The sequence below is a fragment of the Rhinatrema bivittatum genome, chromosome 12 (assembly GCF_901001135.1).
Source record: "Rhinatrema bivittatum chromosome 12, aRhiBiv1.1, whole genome shotgun sequence".
NCBI classification, from domain to species: Eukaryota; Metazoa; Chordata; class Amphibia; order Gymnophiona; family Rhinatrematidae; genus Rhinatrema; species Rhinatrema bivittatum.
The window spans coordinates 68,048,452-68,069,966 of NC_042626.1; the positions used below are offsets into that span (position 1 = coordinate 68,048,452).

The window sequence follows — 21,515 nt, forward strand, 5'->3', positions numbered from 1 at the left end:
TCCACAAGCACAGAGTGCACGTGTTCCCTTATCTGGACGATTGGCTCATCAAAAGTCAATCAAAAGAAGGAGCTCTCACTTCTCTCAAGCTCACCATCCAAGTGCTTCACTCCTTGGGATTCCTCATCAACTACCAGAAGTCCCATCTGCCACCAACTCATCTGATACAGTTCATAGGTGCAGAACTGAACACTACACTAGCAACGGCTTTTCTTCCAAGAGACCGTGCGCAAACACTTGTCCAGTTGGCTCACAATCTTCGCAAACCATTCCAGGTAACCGCTCACCAATGCCTCATTCTTCTAGGGCATATGGCTTCCACAGTTCATGTCACTCCCATGGCCAGATTGACCATGCGCCTACTGCAATGGACACTCAAAACACAGTGGATACAAGCCACTCAACCAATGTCTACTCCCATTCATATCACACCAGAACTCAGATCTGCACTCCTCTGGTGGACATCAATGGGCAACCTGCTCAAAGGCCTACCTTTCCAGCAGCCAGTTCCACAAGTGACTTTGACTACAGATGCATCCACCTTAGGATGGGGAGCACACATTGGTCATCTAAAGACACAGGGCAAGTGGACTCAGCTCGAAGCCTCTTTTCAAATAAACTTCCTAGAGCTTCAAGCTATACGCTATGCGCTACATGCGTTCAAGGACTGCCTATCACACAAGACTGTTCTGATCCAAACGGACAACACAGTAGCCATGTGGTACATCAACAAACAAGGAGGGACAGGTTCTTATCTCCTTTGTCAAGAAGCAGCACAGATTTGGGACTGGGCCCTCACTCACTCAATTTTTCTACGGGCTACCTACCTAGCGGGCATCCACAACACAGTAGCGGATCGCCTCAGTCGTCAGTTCCAACCGCACGAATGGTCATTGGATCCAGCAATAACATCCAAGATTTTCCAACGCTGGGGTCAACCGACGATAGATCTCTTTGCATCTCAACTCAACTACAAAGTGAACAATTACTGCTCTCTCCTCTGGCAACAAAACAGCCTACCAAAGGACGCGTTTGCTCGCCATTGGACTTCAGGCCTGTTATACGCGTATCCACCGATACCACTCATAACCAAAACTTTAGTGAAACTACAACAGGACAAGGGAACTATGATACTCATAGCCCCATATTGGCCTCGACAAGTATGGTTCCCCACACTGCTAGATCTCTCAGTCAGGGATCCAATTCGCCTGGGAGTAGCTCCCACTCTCATAACTCAGGAACAGGGTCAGTTGCGCCATCCCAACCTTCAATCCCTGTCCCTAACAGCATGGATGTTGAAAGCTTGATCTTACAGCCACTCAACCTTCCATCCGCTATATCTCAAGTACTTATAGCTGCACGTAAACCTTCCACTAGAAAGAATTATTCCTACAAATGGAAACGGTTTACGCTGTGGTGCAATCAGAAAGATTTAGATCCTTTCACTTGCCCCACTACCTCGCTACTAGATTACCTTTACCACCTCTCAGACTCTGGTCTTAAGACATCATCTGTAAAGGTACACTTAAGTGCAATCTCAGCTTACCATAGCAAGCTGGGGGATGCAGCTATCTCCACACAGCCTCTCGTCCGTAAATTCATGAGAGGCCTAACTCACATTAAACCTCCAGTTCATTCCCCAAGCATACAATGGGATCTGAACGTAGTACTCACTAGACTTATGCGTTCTCCTTTTGAACCCATAAATACTTGTGACCTTAAATACCTTACATGGAAAATGGTTTTTCTCATAGCCATTACATCTGCCAGAAGGGTCAGTGAACTACAAGCACTAGTCACATATGAACCTTTTACAAAGTTCCTCCATGACAGGGTAGTCCTTCGGACACATCCAAAATTCCTTCCTAAGGTTGTCACGGAATTTCACTTGAACCAATCAATAGTTTTACCTACATTCTTTCCTAGGCCTCACTCTCACCAGGGAGAAAGAGCCTTACACACTTTGGACTGTAAGCGTGCGTTATCCTTCTATTTAAACCGCACTACAGCCCAAAGAAAATCCAGTCAGCTGTTTGTTTCCTATGATCCAAACAAACCAGATAAAGCAGTGGGTAAGCATACTCTGTCAAACTGGCTAGCAGATTGCATACAGTTCTGTTATGACAAAGCAGGCCTTACTCTTCAAGGGCGAGTAAAAGCACATTCAGTCAGAGCAATGTCAACCTCAGTAGCACACCTTCGCTCTGTACCTATTCTAGACATTTGTAAAGCAGCAACATGGAGTTCTCTTCACACCTTTGCAGCCCACTACTGCTTAGACAAAGAAGGAAGACAAGATTCAGCATATGGACAGTCCGTCTTAAAGAACTTGTTTCCAGTATAACCCCAACTCCTTCTACATCCAACCTGCTGTGATTTCGGCTGATTCATTTCAATAACAATACCTTACGGTCACTTCAGCACAAAATGACTCAGCCTCTAGCTTGCTAATCACCCATATGTGAGGACTAGCATCCTGCTTGTCCTGGGATAAAGCAAAATTGCTTACCTTGTAATAGGTGTTATCCCAGGACAGCAGGATGTAGTCCTCACAGAACCCACCCGCCACCCCGTGGAGTTGGGTCCGATACGTTTTATTATTTTATTTTTGGCTAACGCTTATTGCTACAAAACAAGACTGAAGAGAGACCCCTGTGGCAGGGAATATCATAGCATGCTGGGCATGCTCAGTAGGCACTCCGGTGCCAGTCAAAAGTTTCATAGAAACTTTTAAAGAAGTTTTCCGTACATAGGGCTCCATTACCGATGTCACCCCATATGTGAGGACTACATCCTGCTGTCCTGGGATAACACCTATTACAAGGTAAGCAATTTTGCTTTATTTTTCCATGTGTTTTATATTAAATTTTCAGTAGCCATGCTACTAAAAACAGCAGCAAGCAAGAAGCCAAAAGCTCAGCCAGCGACCAGAGCAAACAGCGCAAAGACGAAGGCCACAGCTAAACAGGCAGCCTATAGCAAGACCATAACAGAGTCACGATTAGCCAAATGGCGAGTGGGGATGCGGAGCAAAACAGCAGAACAACAAGAGATTGACAAACTGCTGGGCAAGCTTAGAGAGCAAGCTGGTTGACACGACTCAGGCTGGCTTCAATCATGGTTGGATGGGCCAAGCCATCTCCTTCTACATCAGGAGTTAAAGGCAGGGGCAGGACTAGCGCTTGTGGTGGAGATCATGAGTTTGCTTCCTCTTCATTCAAAGCTGGTAGGTCTTAAACCAGCACAGAGAAAGTGGGGTCAAGCTTTTCTGATACAGACTCTAGTGACAATGTGGGGGCCTTAGCTTCAGTAATGAAAAAGGCTCTCTTGAAGTAAGAAAGGTTTGACTAAAAGAAAGCAAGCCCCACTCTGTTTAGGAAAAAGAAAAGAAACGTGGCAAGGGCAAAATATCACCAGAAGCAGCAGTGCCACTCGCTAAGGTGCATGAGTCTCGAGCACTGGAAGACCCCCATTTGTGGGATCAACACGTTGGCACGTGGGGTCCCCAAGAAAATTAAGAAGAAAATTAGGAAAAATGAATTTATTGATATATTTTCACTGTTAAAAGATAAGGATGACAACTCCAACATTGCTGTCTGCTTCCATGGCAACGGTTAAGGGAAATTGCATTATCAAACAGCATCTGAGGGCCCTAACTTTTTCGGTCTGCAAAAATGATAAGCATGGGGTAACCTGCACAATGCAGCAAATACTGGCATAAGCTTGCTGGGCAGCCTGGGTGGATCATGTGGTCCTTTTCTGCTGTCATTTCTATGTTTCTAAGTACCTCGCAAAATCCCAAATAGTAGTTAAATCCCATGCTGCTATCACCCAGGGATAAGGAGTGGGTTTTCCCAAGTTTATGGATTTCTCCGACGAGAACTTGTCCAGACAACCCAGCTACAGTAGCTGCCTTTACCACATCCTCTGGCATTGAATTCTAGAACTTAATTGTACATTGAGTGGAAAATAATTTTATCCAATTTGTTTTAAATGTGCTACTTAACTTCATTGAGTGTCCTCTAGTTTTTGTAATATTTGAAAGAGTAAATAACCAATTCATATTTACCTGTTCTACTCCACTCATGATTTTATAGACCTTTGTCATATCTACCCCCTCCCCCAGCTGTTTTTTCTCTAAGATGAACAGCCCTAATCTCTTTAGCCTTTCCTCACAGAGGATCCGTTCCAACCCCTTTATCATTTTGGGTTCCCTTCTCTGTAACTTTTCAAGTTCAACTATATCTTTTTTGAGATTCAGTAACCAGAATTGTGCACAGTACTCTAGGTGCTGTCTCATCATGCAGAGGTATAAAGACATTCTCTGTTTTATTCTCCATTTCTTTCCTAATAATTTCTAAAATTGTTTGCTTTTTTGACCACCACTGCACACTGAGACAAGGATTTCAAAGTATTGTCTATGATAATGCTCAGATCATTTTCCTTGGTGGTAACTCCTAATATAGAATCTAACATCTTGTAGCTACAGTGTGGGTTACTTTTGTGTACTTTTGTGGGGTACTTTTTTGCACTTGTCTGCATAAAATTTAATTTGCCATTTGGATGCCGAGTCTTACAAGGTCCTCCTGCAATTTCTCACAATCTGATTGTGATTTAGCAACTCGGAATAATTTTGTGTCATCTGCAGACTTGGTCAACTCAGTTGTTATTTCCTTTTCCAGATCATTTATAAATATATAAAAAAGTGCCAGTCCCAGTACAGATCACTGAGGCACTCCACTGTTTACCTTTCTCCATTGAGAAAACTGAACATTTATTTGTATTTTGATTCCTATCTTTTAACCAGTTTGCAATCCACTATAGGACAATGCTCCTATCCCATGACTTTTTATTTTTCTCAGGAGTCTCTCAGGGGGAACTTTGTCAAATGTCGTCTGAATATCCAAATACACTATATCCACTGGCTCATCATCATATGTGCTACCTATATGGGTGCAGTAGGTGCTTGAGCAATTCCGAACATTGACCAACTCCTTTTACTATTTCCAGACAGGGGTTATTTATCTATTTATTTTGAAATATTTTTATGCCACCTAAATCAAAACACCCCCAAAAAGACTCCTGTGCTCACTATTACCAGCATATTTATTAACCCCTTCACCTGGTGGTACATTGTCCTTTCGCACCAAGGATGTGTCTCCCAGGACTACTGCCCAGGAGGGAAAGGTTAGGTCGGCTGACATAGTTGATGATTCGATTATTAGGAATGTAGATAGCCGGGTGGCTGGTGGACGTGAGGATCGACTGGTAACATGCCTACCTGGTGCGAAGGTGGTGGACCTCACGTGTCACCTAGATAGGATTTTAGACAGTGCTGGGGAGGAGCCGCTGTCATGGTACATGTAGGCACCTACGACAGGAAAATGTGGGAGGGAGGTTCTGGAAACCAAATTTAGGCTCTTAGGTAGAAAGCTGAAATCCAGAACCTCCAGGGTAGCATTCTTTGAAATGCTCCCTATTCCACGCACAGGTCCCCAGAGGCAGGCAGAGCTCCAGAGTCTCAATGTTTGGTGAGACGATGGTGCAAGGAAGAGGGATTTAGTTTTGTAAGGAACGGGAGAACCTTTTGGGGAAGGGGGAGTCTTTTCCAAAGGGATGGGCTCCACCTTAACCAGGGTGGAACCAGACTGCTGGCGCTAACCTTTAAAAAGGAGGTAGAGCAGCTTTTAAACTAGAACAAAGGGGAAAGCTGACAGTCACTCAGCAGTGCATGGTTCAGAGGGAGTTATATTCAAAGGATACTAATGATGCATTAGAATTAGGGCATCCCAACAGAGAGGTTCCAATAATAAGAAAAGTAGTCCAAGTGCCTGTAATTACAAACTCACCTGAGCGAAAAGATTCCAATTTATCCCTATCAATTAAAAAGCAAAATGAAAATACAAACAAAAAAAATGTTTGTATGCTAATGCCAGAAGTCAAAGAAGTAAGATGGGAGAATTAGAATGTATACCAGTGAATGATAACATAGACTTAATCTCCAAGTGCTGACCTGGAAATTATCTTTGTCACACTGTTAAACGTAAATAACAATAAACCGAATGTACCCATCCAAGAGACAGGTACCAATGGATATCTTACGTCAGAAATCAAATAGTTTATAACGATTCAATTGTTACCGATTATTAATGGCACCTTCTTTGTAAAGTTTTAGCTATTTTTTAATATTCTTGCCCTATTGTAAACAGATATGATGGTAAATAACTTAATGACGGTATAGAAAAACGTTTAAATAAATAATTGGCATCTCAGAGACATGGTGGAAGGAGGATAACCAATGGGACAGTGCTATACCGGGGTACAAATTATATCACAATGATAGAGAGGAGCATCTAGGAGGCGGGGTAGCGCTTTATGTCCAGGATGGCATAGAGTCTAACAGGATAAAGATCCTGCATGACACTAAATGCACAATGGAATCTTTATGGGTAGAAATCCCTTGTGTGTTGGGGAAGAGTATAGTGATAGGATTATACTACCGTCCACCTAGCCAAGATGGTGAGACAGACAGTGAAATGCTAAGAGAAATGAGGGAAGCTAACCAAATTGGTAGTGCAGTAATAATGGGAGATTTCAGTTACCCCAATATTGACTGGGTAAATGTAACATTGGGACATTCTAGAGAGATAAAGTTCCTGGATGGAATAAATTACAGTTTCATGGAGCAATTGGTTCAGAAACTGACAAGAGAGGGAGCAATTTTAGATCTAATTCTCAGTGGAGCAAAGGATTTGGTGAGAGAGGTAACAGTGGTGGGGCCGTTTGGCAATAGTGATCACAATATGATCAAATTTGAATGAATGACTGGAAGGAGAACAGTAAGCAAATCCACGGCTCTAGTGCTAAACTTTCAAAAGGAAACTTTGATAGAATGAGAAAAATAGAAAAAACTGAAAGGAGCAGCTACAAAGGTAAAAAGTGTGCAAGAGGCATGGGCATTGTTAAAAAATACCATCCTAGAAGCACAGTCCAGATGTAGTCCAAACATTAAGAAAGGTGGAAGGAAGGCAAAACGATTATCGGCATGGATAAAAGGTGAAGTGAAAGAGGCTATTTTAGCCAAAAGATCTTCATTCAAAAATTGGATGAAGGATGCAACAGAAGAAAATAGGATAAAGCATAAGAATTGGCAAGTTAAATGTAAGACATTGATAAGACAGGCTAAAAGAGAATTTGAAAAGAAGTTGGTCATAGAGGCAAAAACTCACCGTAAAACCTTTTAAATATATATCCGAGCAGAAAGTCTGCGAGGGAGTCAGTTGGACTGTTAGATGATCAAGGGGTTAAAGGGGTACTTAGAGAAGATAAGGCCATCACGGAAAGATTAAATGATTTCTTTGCTTCGGTATTTACTGAAGAGGATGTTGGGGAAATACCCGTTCCGGAGTAGGTTTTCATGGGTTATGATTCAGATGGACTGAACCAAATCAGAATAAACCGAGAAGATATGGTACGCCTCATTGACAAACTGAAGAGTAGTAAATCACCTGGACTGGATGATATACACCCCAGCGTTCTGAAGGAAATAAAAAATGAAATTTCAGATCTATTAGTAAAAATCTGTAACCTATCATTAAAATTATCCATTGTACCTGATGACTGGAGGATGGCTAATGTAACCCCAATATTTAAAAAGGGCTCCAGAGCAATCCGGGAAACTACAGACCAATTAGCCTGACTTCAGTACCAGGGAAAATAGTGGAGAGTGTTCTAAAGATCAAACTCCTAGAATGTATAGAAAGGTTTAATGGAACAAAGTCAGCATGGCTTTACCCAAGGCAAATCTTGCCTCACAAATCTGCTTTATTAACCCTTTTTTGAAAGGGTTAATAAACATGTAGATAAAGGAGAACCAGTAGATGTGGTGTATTTGGATTTTCAGAAGTCATTTGACAAAGTTCCTCATGAGAGGAACTTTGAGACTATGCCACTCTTGAGAGGAACTGTAGACCACGCCACTCTTCTAAACCGGTTATCAGACATAGGAATCGCAGGATCCGCTCTCAGATGGTTCGACTCATTCCTCAGCAACAGAGGCTATAAGATTAAAATCAATAACAAGGAATCTCCTCGCACCAGTTCCCCATCTGGAGCCCAGAGCTCTTCTTTATCGCCCACCATGTTCAATATATACCTCCTCCCTCTGTGCCATTTACTCTCAAAACTAAAACTGAAGTTCTATATATACGCAGACGACGTTCAAATTTTGATCCCAATTTCTAACTCACTGGATTCAGCAGTCAAACTATGGGACTCTCACTTACAAACGATCAACCGTCTCCTTTCAAGCCTTAACTTGGTGCTTAATACCGCCAAGACAGAACTCCTACTCATCTCCCCAGAAGTCAGCCCCCTCCATCAACAGCCGCACGCTAACATACAAATCTCCCATGCAAGAGACCTTGGAGTCATAATAGTCACCTGAGCTTAAAGAAATTTATAAACCAAACTACCAAGGAGTGCTTCTTCAAGCTACACGTGCTCAAAAAAACTCAAGCCTCTTCTATTCCACCATGATTTCAGATCTGTTCTCCAAGCTATTCTGTTCTCAAAGGTTGGTTACTGTAATTCTATCCTACTAGGCCTTCCTGCTGCTACAATAAAACCCCTCCAGTTGCTTCAAAATATGGCAGCGAGAATCCTGACTAATATTAATCGGAGAGAGCACATCTCACCTATCTTAAAAGATCTGCATTGGCTCCCAGTAAACTTTAGAATTCTCCACAAATCACTTACCATTATTCACAAAAGCATCTAGCATCGGACCCCCATTGACCTGCTACATCCGCTAAAGCTACACTCTACGGCTAGACCCTTAAGGGAAGCTTACAAGGGATCCTTACACGTCCCCCCAATCAAAGAGGTGCACCATTTAAACATCAGAGACCGGGCATTCTCAACAGTAGGTCCCTCCACCTGGAACGCCATGCCCCCAGACCTCAGGTAGGAAACCTGTCTCCTAACTTTTAAAAAGAAACTCAAGACATGGCTCTTCGTCGAGCCTTTCCCTGTTCCTAGACTAACAGCTCGACACAGAATCCCTACCATCATTTCTGTATATAAACAAGCACCAAGTCACTCAAAGACATCATAATGAGGTTGGCTTTGCCTCCCACATCCTCATCTGTATATAGTACGCTATTATCGTTCACCCCCTCTTTAATTCCTTTTCCCAGTTAAACACCCTTTGTTACAATGTAACTTTTTACTTCCTCAAATTCTGTCTCAAGGTTTTTTGGATATGGTTAACAGCTTAGTTCTATGTAAACCGAATTGATTTGATCTGTATCAAGAAAGTCGGTATATAAAAGCCTTAAATAAATAAATAAATGAGAGGTTTCTAGGAAAAGTAAAAAGTCATGGGATAGGTGGCGATGTCCTTTCATGGATTACAAACTGGTTAAAAGACAGGAAACAGAGAGTAGAATTAAATGGTCAATTTTCTCAGTGGAAAAGGGTAAACAGTGGAGTGCCTCAGGGATCTGTACTTGGACCGGTGCTTTTCAATATATTTATTAATTTAATTTATTTAACGGTTTTTCTATACTGATATTAGTAGGCACATCATATCGGTTTACATCAAACAATAGATGGAAAATACAAAAAACAGGGAAGTGTGGGAGGGGGACAACATAGTGCAACAAGGTGCAGCAACTAGAGAAAACTAGATAGACGAGCCAGAAATGAAGAACTGGAGGGGTAACATATTAACGTATTAACTTAGAAAGGCATAAATTAGTGGTAATGAGTTGATGTGCATGGATCTAGTCTGGATAGGCCTGGTGGAAAAGCCAGGTCTTTAGCTTTTTTTTTAATTTCAAAAGGCAAAGCTCAAGGCGGAGGTTTGTGGGTAGTGCATTCCAGCGGGTGGGGCCAGCAATTGATAGGGCACGATCCCTTGTTGAGGTGAGGCGAGCATTCTTGAGGGATGGGAATGGGATGTGCAAGATACCTTTATCATTTATAAAATGATCTGGAAAGAAATATGACGAATGAGGTTATCAAATTAGCAGATGATACAAAATTATTCAGAGTAGTTAAATCACAAGCGGATTGTGATAAATTGCAGATGAAAATTAATATGGATAAGTGCAAGGTGATGCATATAGGGAAAAATAACCCATGCTATAGTTACACGATGTTAGGTTCCATATTAGGAGCTACCACTATGGAAAGAGATCTAGGCGTCATAGTGGATAATACATTGAAATTGTCGACTCAGTGTGCTGCGGCAGTCAAAAAATCAAACAGAATATTAGGAATTATTAGGAAGGGAATGGTGAATAAAACGGAAAATGTCATAATGCCTCTGTATCACTCCATGGTGAGATTGCACCTTGAATACTCTGTACAATTCTGGTCGCCGCATCTCAAAAAAGATATAGATGCGATGGAGAAGATACAGAGAAGGACGACCAAAATGATAAAGGGCATGGAACAGCTCCCCTATGAGGAAAGACTAAAGAAGTTAGGACAGTTCAGCTTGGAAAAGAGACAGCTGAGGGGGGGGGGGGGGGGGGATATGATACAGGTGTTGAGAACATAAGAAAATGCCATACTGGGTCAGACCAAGGGTCCATCAAGTCCAGCATCCTGTTTCCAGCAGTGGCCAATCCAGGCCATAAGAACCTGGCAAGTACCCAAAAACTAACTCTATTCCATGTTACCATTGCTAATGGCAGTGGCTATTCCCTAAGTGAACTTAATAGCAGGTAATGGACTTCTCCTCCAAGAACTTATCCAATCCTTTTTTAAACACAGCTATACTAACTGCACTAACCACATCCTCTGGCAACAAATTCCAGAGTTTAATTGTGCGTTGAGTAAAAAAGAACGTTCTCTGATTAGTTTTAAATGTGCCCCATGCTATCTTCATGGAGTGCCCCCTAGTCTTTCTACTATCCGAAAGAGTAAATAACCGATTCACATCTACCCGTTCTAGACCTCTCATGATTTTAAAGACCTCTATCATATCCCCCCTGAGCCGTCTCTTCTCCAAGCTGAAAAGACCTAACCTCTTTAGTCTTTCCTCATAGGGGAGCTGTTCCATTCCCCTTATCATTTTGGTAGCCCTTCTCTAGAATGGGTAAATGTGAATGTGAATCGGTTATTTATTCTTCGGATAATAGAAGGACTAGGGGGAACTCCATGAAATTAGCATGTAGCACATTTAAAATTAATCGAAGAAAGTTCTTTTTCACTCAATGCACGATTAAACTCTGGATTGTGTTGCCAGGGGATATGGTTAGTGCAGTTAGTGTCGCTGGGTTTAAAAAAGGTTTGGATAAGTTCTTGGAGGAGAAGTCCATTACCTGCTATTAATCAAGTTGACTTAGAAAATAGCCACTACTATTACTAGCATCAGTAGAATGGGATAGACTTAGGTTTTGGGTACTTGCCAGGTACTTATAGCATAGATTGACCACTGTTGGAAACAGGATCTTGGGCTTGATGGACTCTTGGTCTGATCCAGTTCTTATGTAGCAAATTGGTGAAGCAAGATTTTCCTTGCTGTGCCCATTAAACATGTCTTTCTATATGTTCTGTGATATTGTACTTAAGAATAGTTTCTATAATTTTTTTCGAACACTGAAGACAAGCTCACTGATCTATAATTTCCTGGATTACCCCTGGAGCCCTTTTTAAAAATTGGCATCACATTGGTCATCCTCCAGTCTTCAGATAAAATAGACAGTTTTAATGATAGGTTACAAATTACTAGTAATAGATATGCGATTTCATTTTTGAGTTTTTTTCAGCATTCTGGGGTGCAAACCATCTGGTCTAGGCAATTTGCCACTCTTTATTTTGTCAATCTGTCCTATCACATCTTCCCGTGATTTGTTTCAGTTCTTCCAAATCACCATCATCAAATAACATTTCTGTCATGAGTATCGCCCCAACATCCTCTTGTATTTATATGAATTTATGGAATGTATTTTATGAATATTATTTCAGTTGTAATGTTTATATTATATTGAATTTGGGATTTTTAAAATATTAATGTTATTTGTTGTTAAATCGTGTTTATTTATATTATATCACACTTACGGGCCGATACAGTAAAAAACGCGGGAGAGCGGGTGAGCACCCGTTCTCCCGGCTTGCGCACAGGACACTCTCCTGTGCAGGTTTGACAGCCGACGCTCAATTTTGCTGGCGTCTGTTCTTGAGCCCGCTGACAGTCACGGGCTCGGAAACCGGACGCCGGCAAAATTGAGCGTCCGGTTTTCGGCCCAACAGCCGTGGGCCGAATTCAAATTTTTTTTTTTTACTTTTTTTACTCTTCGGGACCTCCGACTTAATATCGCTATGATATTAAGTCGGAGGGTGCACAGAAAAGCAGTTTTTACTGCTTTTCTGTGCACTTTCCCGGTGCCGGAAGAAATTAGCGCCGACCTTTGGGTCGGCGCTAATTTCTGAAAGTAAAATGTGCGGCTTGGCTGCACATTTTTCTTTCTGAATCGCGCGCGCATACCTAATAGGGCCATCAACATGCATTTGCATGGTGAGGGCGCTATTAGGTGCCGCGGTTTGGACGCGCGTTTTCCTCCCCTTACTGAATAAGGGGTAAGGGAAAATGCGCATCCAAGAGCAGGCTAACAGTGCGCTCCATCGCAGCGCACTGTACTGTATCGGCCTGTTAGTAACTTTATTTTAGCATATAATAAATCTGTTAATCTTTTAATTTGAACATCTTTTCTGTGTTATATATTCACAACTTACATTTGTTTCTTTTAAAATGGACCCTAGCCTAAAGCATTAGCCCTCTGTTCACTAAGCCATTTTGTGACTTGTTTTCCTTTCACATCTCTATGATGATTTCTAGAAGCTTAAAAAGCAGAGTTATACTTCTGAAACCCTGTGGCCTCTGGTTCATTTTGTTTACATCTTCTCATGTGTTTGCTGTCAAATATATAGCTTCTCTGTGCAACTAGGTAAATGTGCATACATATATTTACCAGCCTCAGTCAACAGTGCATTGCTCCATGGTGAGACCGCACCTTGAATACTGTGTACAATTCTGCTCTCTGCATCTCAAAAAAGATATAGTTGCGATGGAGAAGGTACAAAGAAGGGCAACCAAAATGATAAAGGGGATGGAACAGCTCCCCTATGAGGAAAGGCTAAAGAGGTTAAGGCTGATCAGCTTGGAGAAGAGACAGCTGAAGGAGGATGTGATAGAGGTCTTTAAAATCATGAGAAGTCTAGAATGGGTAAATGTGAATTGGTTATTTACTCTTTCGGATAATAGGATGACTAGGGAACATAAGAACATAAGAAATTGCCATGCTAGGTCAGCCCAGCATCCTGTTTCCAACAGAGGTCAAACCAGGCCACAAAAACCTGGCAAGTTCCCAAACACCAAGAAGATCCCATGCTAGTGATGCAATTAATAGTAGAGATGTGTATCGTGTGATCGATCGTCTTAACGATCGATTTCGGCTGGGGGGGGAGGGCATCGAATCGTTGCGGTTTTGTTTTTGTAAATATCGTGTAAATCGTAAATCGGGGAAGGCGGGAAAACCGGCACACTAAAACATCCCTAAAACCCACCCCGACCCTTTAAAATAAATCCCCCACCCTCCCGAACTCCCCCCAAATGTCTTAAATTACCTGGGTCCAGTGGGGGGGTCCCATTGTGATCTTCCACTCTCGGGCTACGGGTGCGTTGATAGAAAATGGCGCCGGCGCTACCTTTGCCCTGTCATATGACAGGGCAAAGGTAGCGCCGGCGCCATCTTGGTTCCTATCCCCCGATGTCATGAGCATAGGAGATCTCTCCCGGACCCCCGCTGGACCCCCAGGGACTTTTGGCCAGCTTGGGGGGGCCTTCTGACCTCCACAAGACTTGCCAAAAGTCCAGCGGGGATCCGGGAACGACCTCCTGCACTCGAATCGTGTTGCCGTATGGCCATATGACAGGGCAAAGGTAGCGCCGGCGCCATTTCTATCAACGCACCCGTGGCCCGAGAGTGGAAGATCACAATTGGACCCCCCACTGGACCCCAGGTAATTTAAGACATTTTGGGGGGGTTCGGGAGGGTGGGGGAGGGTTTTAGGGATGTTTTAGTGTGCCGGTTTTCCCGCCCTCCCCCTTCCCCCGATTTACGATTTTTGACGATAAATCGGGGGAATTCCTATTAAATATCGCCTCTAACGATTTTTGACGATTTAAAATATATCGGACGATATTTTAAATCGTCAAAAAACGATTCACATCCCTAATTAATAGCAGTGGCTATTACCTAAGTAAACTTGATTAATAGCAGTTAATGGACTTCTCCTCCAAGAACTTATCCAAATCTTTTTAGAACCCAGCTACACTAACTGCACTAACCATATCCTCTGGCACAAATTCCAGAGCTTAATTGTGAGTTGAGTGAAAGAATTTTTTCCGATTAGTCTTAAATTTATTTATTTATTTATTTTTGGTTTTTATATACCGTGGTTCCTGTATGAGATACAGATCACCTCGGTTTACAGTAAACTTCGCACAAAGGCAGTACATGAAACAGTGGAAAAAAATAGTATAAACAAACTGAAAACTAGTACAAATGGAGCAACTGGTGTAGCTGGTGTAACTAATGCAGTGGCATATTAGAACTGGAACAAAAGGTATATAAACAATTGGGAACCATGCTGGGAGCAAGCATAAGGGTAGGATGTAATGAACAGCGGACAACTGAAAACCAGTCCAGAGGACCGCTTCGAAGCATAGATAGGCGGGAGTATACAATCAGCAAGCAGCAGACATATGCAAGTGAAATAGGTATGTTATTTTAAATGTGCTACTTGCTAACTTCATGGAATGCCCCTTGGTCCTTCTATTATCCAAAAGTGTAAATAACTGATTTACATTTACTCATTCAAGACCCCTCGTGATGTTATGACCTCTGTCATATTCCCCCCCTCAGACATCTCTTCTCCAAGCTGAACAGCCCTAATCTCTTCAGCCTTTCCTCATAGGGGAGCTGTTCCATTCCCTTTCTCCAAACTTTAAGTCCAAAGATTTCCCAAAGCTATAGTTACCAATCCTTTTTAACCACCATTAAATTGATCTTCACTCAAATTATTGAAGGGTTTGAGATTCGTGACCTAATGGCATGCACTTCCGGTCTTCTACTGCAAAGGGTGTGGGGCGTCTGGAAGCTGGGGCTGTGGAATTCAGTCCCGGGATCGCTTGTGGTGACCTTTGGACTCCTTTTCCGGGGATGCTGGGAGCAGTATGCAGATGAGCCTTCCAGTTCTCTTCTACTGCAAAGGATGCGAGACCTCTGGAAGCTAAGGCTGTGGAATTCAATCACTGGATCGCTTGCGGTGACCTCTGGACTCCTCTCCCGAGGGATGCTGGGATCAGTATGCAGATGAGCCTTCCGGTCCTCTTCTACTTCCATGAAGTTAGCAAGTAGGATATTTTAAAACTAATCAGAGAAAATTATTTTTCACTCAACGCACAATTAAGGTCTGGAATTTGTTGCCAGAGGATGTGGTTAGTGCAGTTAGTGCAGCTAGGTTTAACAAAGGTTTGGATAAGTTCTTGAAGGAGAAGTCCATTGTTATCGATCAGCTCCTCCCGAGGGGAGGAGCTAGCAATCTGTTATCGATCACCCGCCAGGGGGGTGGAGTTAGCAATCTGTTATAGATCTGCTCCCCCAGAGGGGCGGAGCTAGCAGACTGTTAGTACTCAGTTCCTCCAGATGAGAGGAGTTAGCAACTTGATGTAGATCTGTTCCTCCAGAAAGGAGGAGTTGCAATCTGTTATGGAATCTGCTCCCCCGAGGAGAGTAGCCAGCAGTCCTAGTACTCCATAGATGGAGTTAGTGATCTGTGTGGGTTGACTCCCCACAGAGTGGCAGTCTATATGATACCGCTCTAGTAGTGTAAGGAATGAACACTTAATGGAAATTGGTGAATCCTTGGGCCGATGGCAGATGACAGCGCCCTCAGGAGGATATCCTGAGAGGGACCACCGGCTAGGCTGGAGTATGGAGACAAACACAGATCTTTATTAGTCAGGAAGTAGAACCACCAGAGGTGGCAGTAGTGAGCTGATGTGCCCGGCAGGGCTGAATTCCCTCAGATACTGGAATTGTGATCTCTGGGTTGCTGAGCTGTAGAGAGAGACTATAGGTAGTGAGTAGATGGGGTATGCTGGATACATAACCAGTAGTAGATGATACACTCACAATTGTAGATATCTGTAATGGCTTCTATGCAACAGAGAGTCTTCAGTGTATTCAGGAACAGGAGCCGTAGGCTAGTACTGGTTCCTATATGCAGTCTGGAATAAGAACTCACAATATCTGTGTATGAAATGGCTTCTGGAATAGAAGAGAGTCTTTGGAGGGTTTTAGGAACATAGGCCCTCGTGGAGCGAGTACTGGTTCCTATCTGCAATCTATAATATTAATTCACAAGATATAGGTATGTAATAGCTTCTGATATAGAAGAGAGTCTGTGAAGGGTTTTAGGAACATGGGCCCTCATGGAGCGAGTACCGGTACCTATCTGCAATATGAAATAGTAATGTACCAGATATAGGTATGCGATAGCTTCTGAGATAGAAGAGAGTTTTGGAAGGGTTTTAGGAACATGGGCCCTTGTGGAGCGAGTACCAGTTCCTATCTGCAATAATAACTCACGATCTCCATACCTGTGATAACGTCTTAGACAGAAGGGAGTCTTCAGAGATTAGGAACATAGGCCCTCGTGGAGCGAGTACTGGTTCCTATCTGTGATAGGACTCACAGTGTTCACGTCTGCGATCGCTTCCAGGCAGTAAGGAGTCTTCTGAGCATTCAGGTACGTAGGCCCTCGAGGAGCGAGTACTGGATCCCGTCTTAGCAATCTGAAATCAAGAAGAGAGAGCGGGGCTCCCGAGGAGCGGGTACCCATAGGTAAGTTGAGGAGGCAGAGCAGCAGCGAGAGAGTTATCCCCCTTGCTAACTCGATTCGTAGTTGCAAGCAAAGACCTTTTATGTTGGAAGCAGATGACATCACTCTGGGGGACACCCCTGAGGTTCGCGCCCTTGCCGGTACAAACTCTGGAGCGCGTGCGTGCGCCCTTACGTCATCAGGAACATGGTGGATCCGCAGCGTCAGGCCGGGGATTCCAGGGAGAAGTGGCGAGGAGAAGCCGCGGCAGCATCTGTCCGTCAGACCTGAAGGGAGTCGCCACAAAGGTAGAGAGGGTGGAGCTAGGGTGAGAACAGGCATGAACGCAACATCCATTAACTGCTATAAATCAAGTTGACTTAGGGAATGGCCACTGCTATTACTGGCATCAGTAGTATGGGATCTACTTGGTGTTTGGGTACTTACCAGATACTTGTAGCCTGGATTAGCCACTGTTGAAAACAGGATGCTGGGCTCGATAGACCCTTGGTCTGACCCAGTATGGCAACTTCTTATGTTCTTATGTTTAAATAAATGTACCCTACTCTGCAAAGTGTTCCTTAAAGCCCTTTAAGGATATTTCAGTTTGTTTCCTTTTCACTGACAAATGTGTCCTCACTAAGCAAGAGAAAGGCGGGACTGTGAGGGGATCACTTATCTGTAAATGCAGACTCTGCTCTTTAGGCAGACTCTTAAAACTATAACTCTTGTCAGCTGAACTGTAAATGCTATGTCTGCCGGTCACAGGGTTCCCAGTCCACATGGCAACAGAAAAACTACCCATTATGCTTTCCCTGTGATATCAGATAAGACCTCATTTCATCATGGCCAGTTTTTTCCATGAGTTGAATAATAGATTAGATTTTTGTGAACATATTTATTTAAAAAACATACTTAAATATGCCCTGAGTGCACTCACATTATCTAATCTGACTGTGCCCCAGTTCTTATTCTGTCTACAGCACTCTGAATTCTGGGCAGTAAGGTGGAGCGGAGACTTATTTCCTTGCATGCTTAGTGGTGACATAGAAAAGAAAGAATGGCTGGGGGTAGGATTAGAGCTGTTTCTGATGACATAGACAAAAATGGTAGGTGGTGGGAGGGGTCATGGTTAAGGTCATGTCCAGTAATGTAGAGGGGTGCGGTACAGGGGTATAACTAGGCTTCTCTTCTATATTATAATACTTACCTTCCCTAAAGGTGAATCATGAAACTGATACGATGCTAATAGCTCCCTTATGACTCTGGCAAGTCTGATTTTCTCCTCTTCTTCAGTTGTCAATAAGGGAAGCGATTTAGCCCAAGCCTCTTCCTATCTTGTTTTCACAAAATCGAGGTACTTTGCTTCATCTGAATATTTAGTTCTTTGCTTTGACAGCTTAGATTTTCATGAATCCTATTTTACAAAACCATTTTGCCATCTACATAAAATGAGAAAAAAAATCAAGCTTTATAACTATCTTATGCCCCTTTTATTCCAGATTTCTGCTGCTGTTGCTGTGCAACTTTGTTTGTATTTATCATTTTAGTTCTGTTCTGCACATCAGGGAACATTGTCTTCACTTGGAGGGCTTGGCTCAAGAAAAAAACACAAGGTTGTACTTGCAAAGATAATGTCATGGTTTGATTTGGTTTTGTCAAAAATGCAGTTTAATTACTGGAATCCAGTATTTCATTTGATGGTGTTAAGCACATAATCATGTGACCACTTTAGCGAGGTGTAGTATTAACCTTGTTCCATTTTTTGTCTTGGCAGGATTTCTTGGCGCATAGAGGGAAGGACTCAACAATTATACACTCAGTTGCAGATTTTAAGGTAGGAACACATTTTTTCCTTCAAATCGTTTATCAGGGTTTTTTGGTGTTTTTTTGTGCTGCAGTATTTTATCTTTTTGAAAAGGATGAAATGAGTATCAATTGCAATAAAGTAATAGTGAAATCTCTCTGAGTAGCACTCCAGGTAAGCACACACGTCTTAAAACAATCTTTCACAGTCTGACTTTATCTGCTAGTGAAATGTCATGTGAGGGAAAATAGTTGCTATGCAAGTACTTATTGAAATGAGAGAACACACAACAATTGGTATCATGTACCCATATCTTCAGCCATAAGATGATGAGTAAGACCTTGTGGTAGCAAATGTATGCCTAATACTGGGTCTTATATACTTCATTTACCCTTTTAAATTCACTACCTCCCGCAAGGTATTGTGTAATGACTTGTTCTTTGGGCTGAGATACTATTTGCAGCAGGATATTCTGCCCTCACAGGTGGGTGACATCATTTGACCGATCCCAGTTTGGGGTGATGACTGTATCGCTTCTAGAGCTTTCATCATGCTCTGCTGAGTTTGTGCTGGCCATACTATGTCATGACACGACTGCCTAATGGGGTTTAAAAGAGTTTTAGACAAGATCCTGGAGGAAAAGTCTATAAACAATTCTTAGCCAAGAAGTATTGGGAAAGCCATCACTTATCCATAGTAGTGAGCTTAAAGAAAGATCTACTTTTTGAGATCTGCGGGTACTTGTGACCCAGATTGGCCACTGTCAGAGTCAGGACCTTAGTTTGATACAGCTCAGCATATCTTATGTTCTTATAGTCTAATGCCTTCAATACTAATGAAGCAAAACAATACAATTGGAACAGCTGCATGTTGAATCAAGTTATAAAACTTGATAAACCCAAATTTTCCTGGCGTGTAGACAGATGGACTTAGGACCAGTGGGTTATGCACCTCTACCAGCAGATGGAGACGGAACAAGCTGACGTCACAGTATATATACTCCTGCAGCAAAATCAGCACGCCAGTATTCCCAGGCTCCAGCAGATGGTGGACGTGCATCTCCCTATGGAGATGTTTCAGATTTGAGAAGGAGATTAAAAGAAAACTAAAGCCCTGCTCTCCTGAGGTAATACCAGTTGGACCCTCCCCCAATGAGAATTCCTGAGGTGATTTCCATGGTCCCTCAGAGGTGTACCTTGGTCTGGTAGCTGGTTTTTGCAGCGTGGACTTAGCTAATTGTACCTCTTAAAGGCAGCTGGTGCAGGAAGCTGACCGTGGCCTTGACGGCATATATCCTTTCCCTCCGCAGCCAGAGATGGTCTCCGTACTCAGCCGGGAAGGGCTGAACTCAGATAAGTTTAAAAAACATTCTGATGTTCGTTTCCGTTCCCATGGGGATTAAGGGAACTGGGCAGCCTGACTTTTTGAGCAGCCCAGGTGGGTTAGACCCCGCTGTTAGGCTTTTTCCTGCTCGCTGCATGGTAGGCTGCTGCGGCGTTTTCATTGCTTCGGTGCATGTTTGACTGCCCTCTACAGGAATGTCTGTGTGCGCAGTGCATCTGGCTCTGTGTACGTCTTGTGCACTCAGTTTTGGGCGCACTTTCTGTGCACACATTTTTTGGCATAGTGGTGGTATGCCCAGTTTTTGGCACACTGTTTGTGCGTTTGTTTTTGCGATGCTTCACCTGGGGCACCTAAATTTTGTGCATGTAAAATTTCTGATCTTGACATTTTTCGGCGCGAGCCAGCTGGGCGCATATTCTGAGTCAACTGCCATACTAATTGCGTCGGTGAACAAGGAACCTAAGTGCCTTTTTCTCTGTGTTGCCTGTTACATTCGGGCATCTCAGCCTGAAGTGCCCTCTAACATGTGTCAGTGCTTCTTAGAGGCTCAGGGAGGATTGTCTTCCTCTGATTTTGCTAAGCCTGGTTCTTCCTAGTTGGATGATGGTTTGGTTAAGGACTTGTCTGGAGGTGCGCCAGACCTTGGAACTCCTCGGACTGGTTCCTTCGCAGGAGATGGCAGCTCAGTGAGCCCCATTTCAGTGCCTTCTGGTTTTGGCCTGGATCCTTCTGCCTTTTCTTGCGTAGAGTTTTTTTCAGGAATTGCAATTCTTTCTTCAGGCGCAGTCCTCAGCTTCAGCCAATCTGGTCAGGTCAGATTCTCAGCCGGTGGCCCCTCCCTCTTCCAGACCTATGTTTGAGCACCAAAGCTTGCCTCGGTCAGCTGTGAGTATTCCAGACGGGAGCCTGGATGGCACTGATAAGGTGGATCCTGACTCCCTGGAGGATGGAGAAATTCCTCCAGGACGGGAACAGTATTGGACCATGATTCGGTTCTTTCATAGGGATGAAGATGGTGGGAGCCCCGGAGGCAGATTCCATTTTGTGGCAAAGAAGAATCCCATTTTGGTTTCCTTGCATAAAGACTTTTGTTTTTTCCCTATTATGGAAGCCATTCAAGAGTTAATTGATCTTGAACAGGATGTTCCAGAGGCAAATTTCAAAGGGGGTCGGACATTGGAGGGCCTGTACTCCTTGGACCCAGCGGAGAGAGAGCATTTGCATTTTCTGAGGGTGGATGTGCTGGTATTTGCTGTCTCTAAGCGGACAGCTATCCCTGTGGAGGGTGGAGCGGCCTTGAAGGATGTGCATGATAGAACTGAAGCCATTCTTAAGCAAGCATTTGAAGCTGTGGCAATGACGTTGCAGATAGGTTCCTGTTGTGCCCTGGTGGCTCGCTCTTGTCTGCTTCTCTCTCAGGAGGTTGATTCTGGGGTGAATTCCAGAGCAGTTATGGAACCCACCG

At 43.3% G+C, this 21,515-nt stretch overlaps 1 protein-coding gene across 3 annotated transcripts in view; it reads left to right on the forward strand.

Annotated features, from left to right (window-relative positions):
- TANC2 (tetratricopeptide repeat, ankyrin repeat and coiled-coil containing 2) overlaps nucleotides 1–21,515 on the forward strand; it is a 1,188,344-nt gene that overhangs the window by 224,085 nt on the left and 942,744 nt on the right. For all 3 annotated transcript variants that reach the window (XM_029572386.1, XM_029572387.1, XM_029572388.1), the window contains exon 2: nucleotides 18,677–18,736. The gene's annotated coding sequence lies outside the window, so the exon portion shown is untranslated. The remainder of the gene's footprint in view (nucleotides 1–18,676; nucleotides 18,737–21,515) is intronic.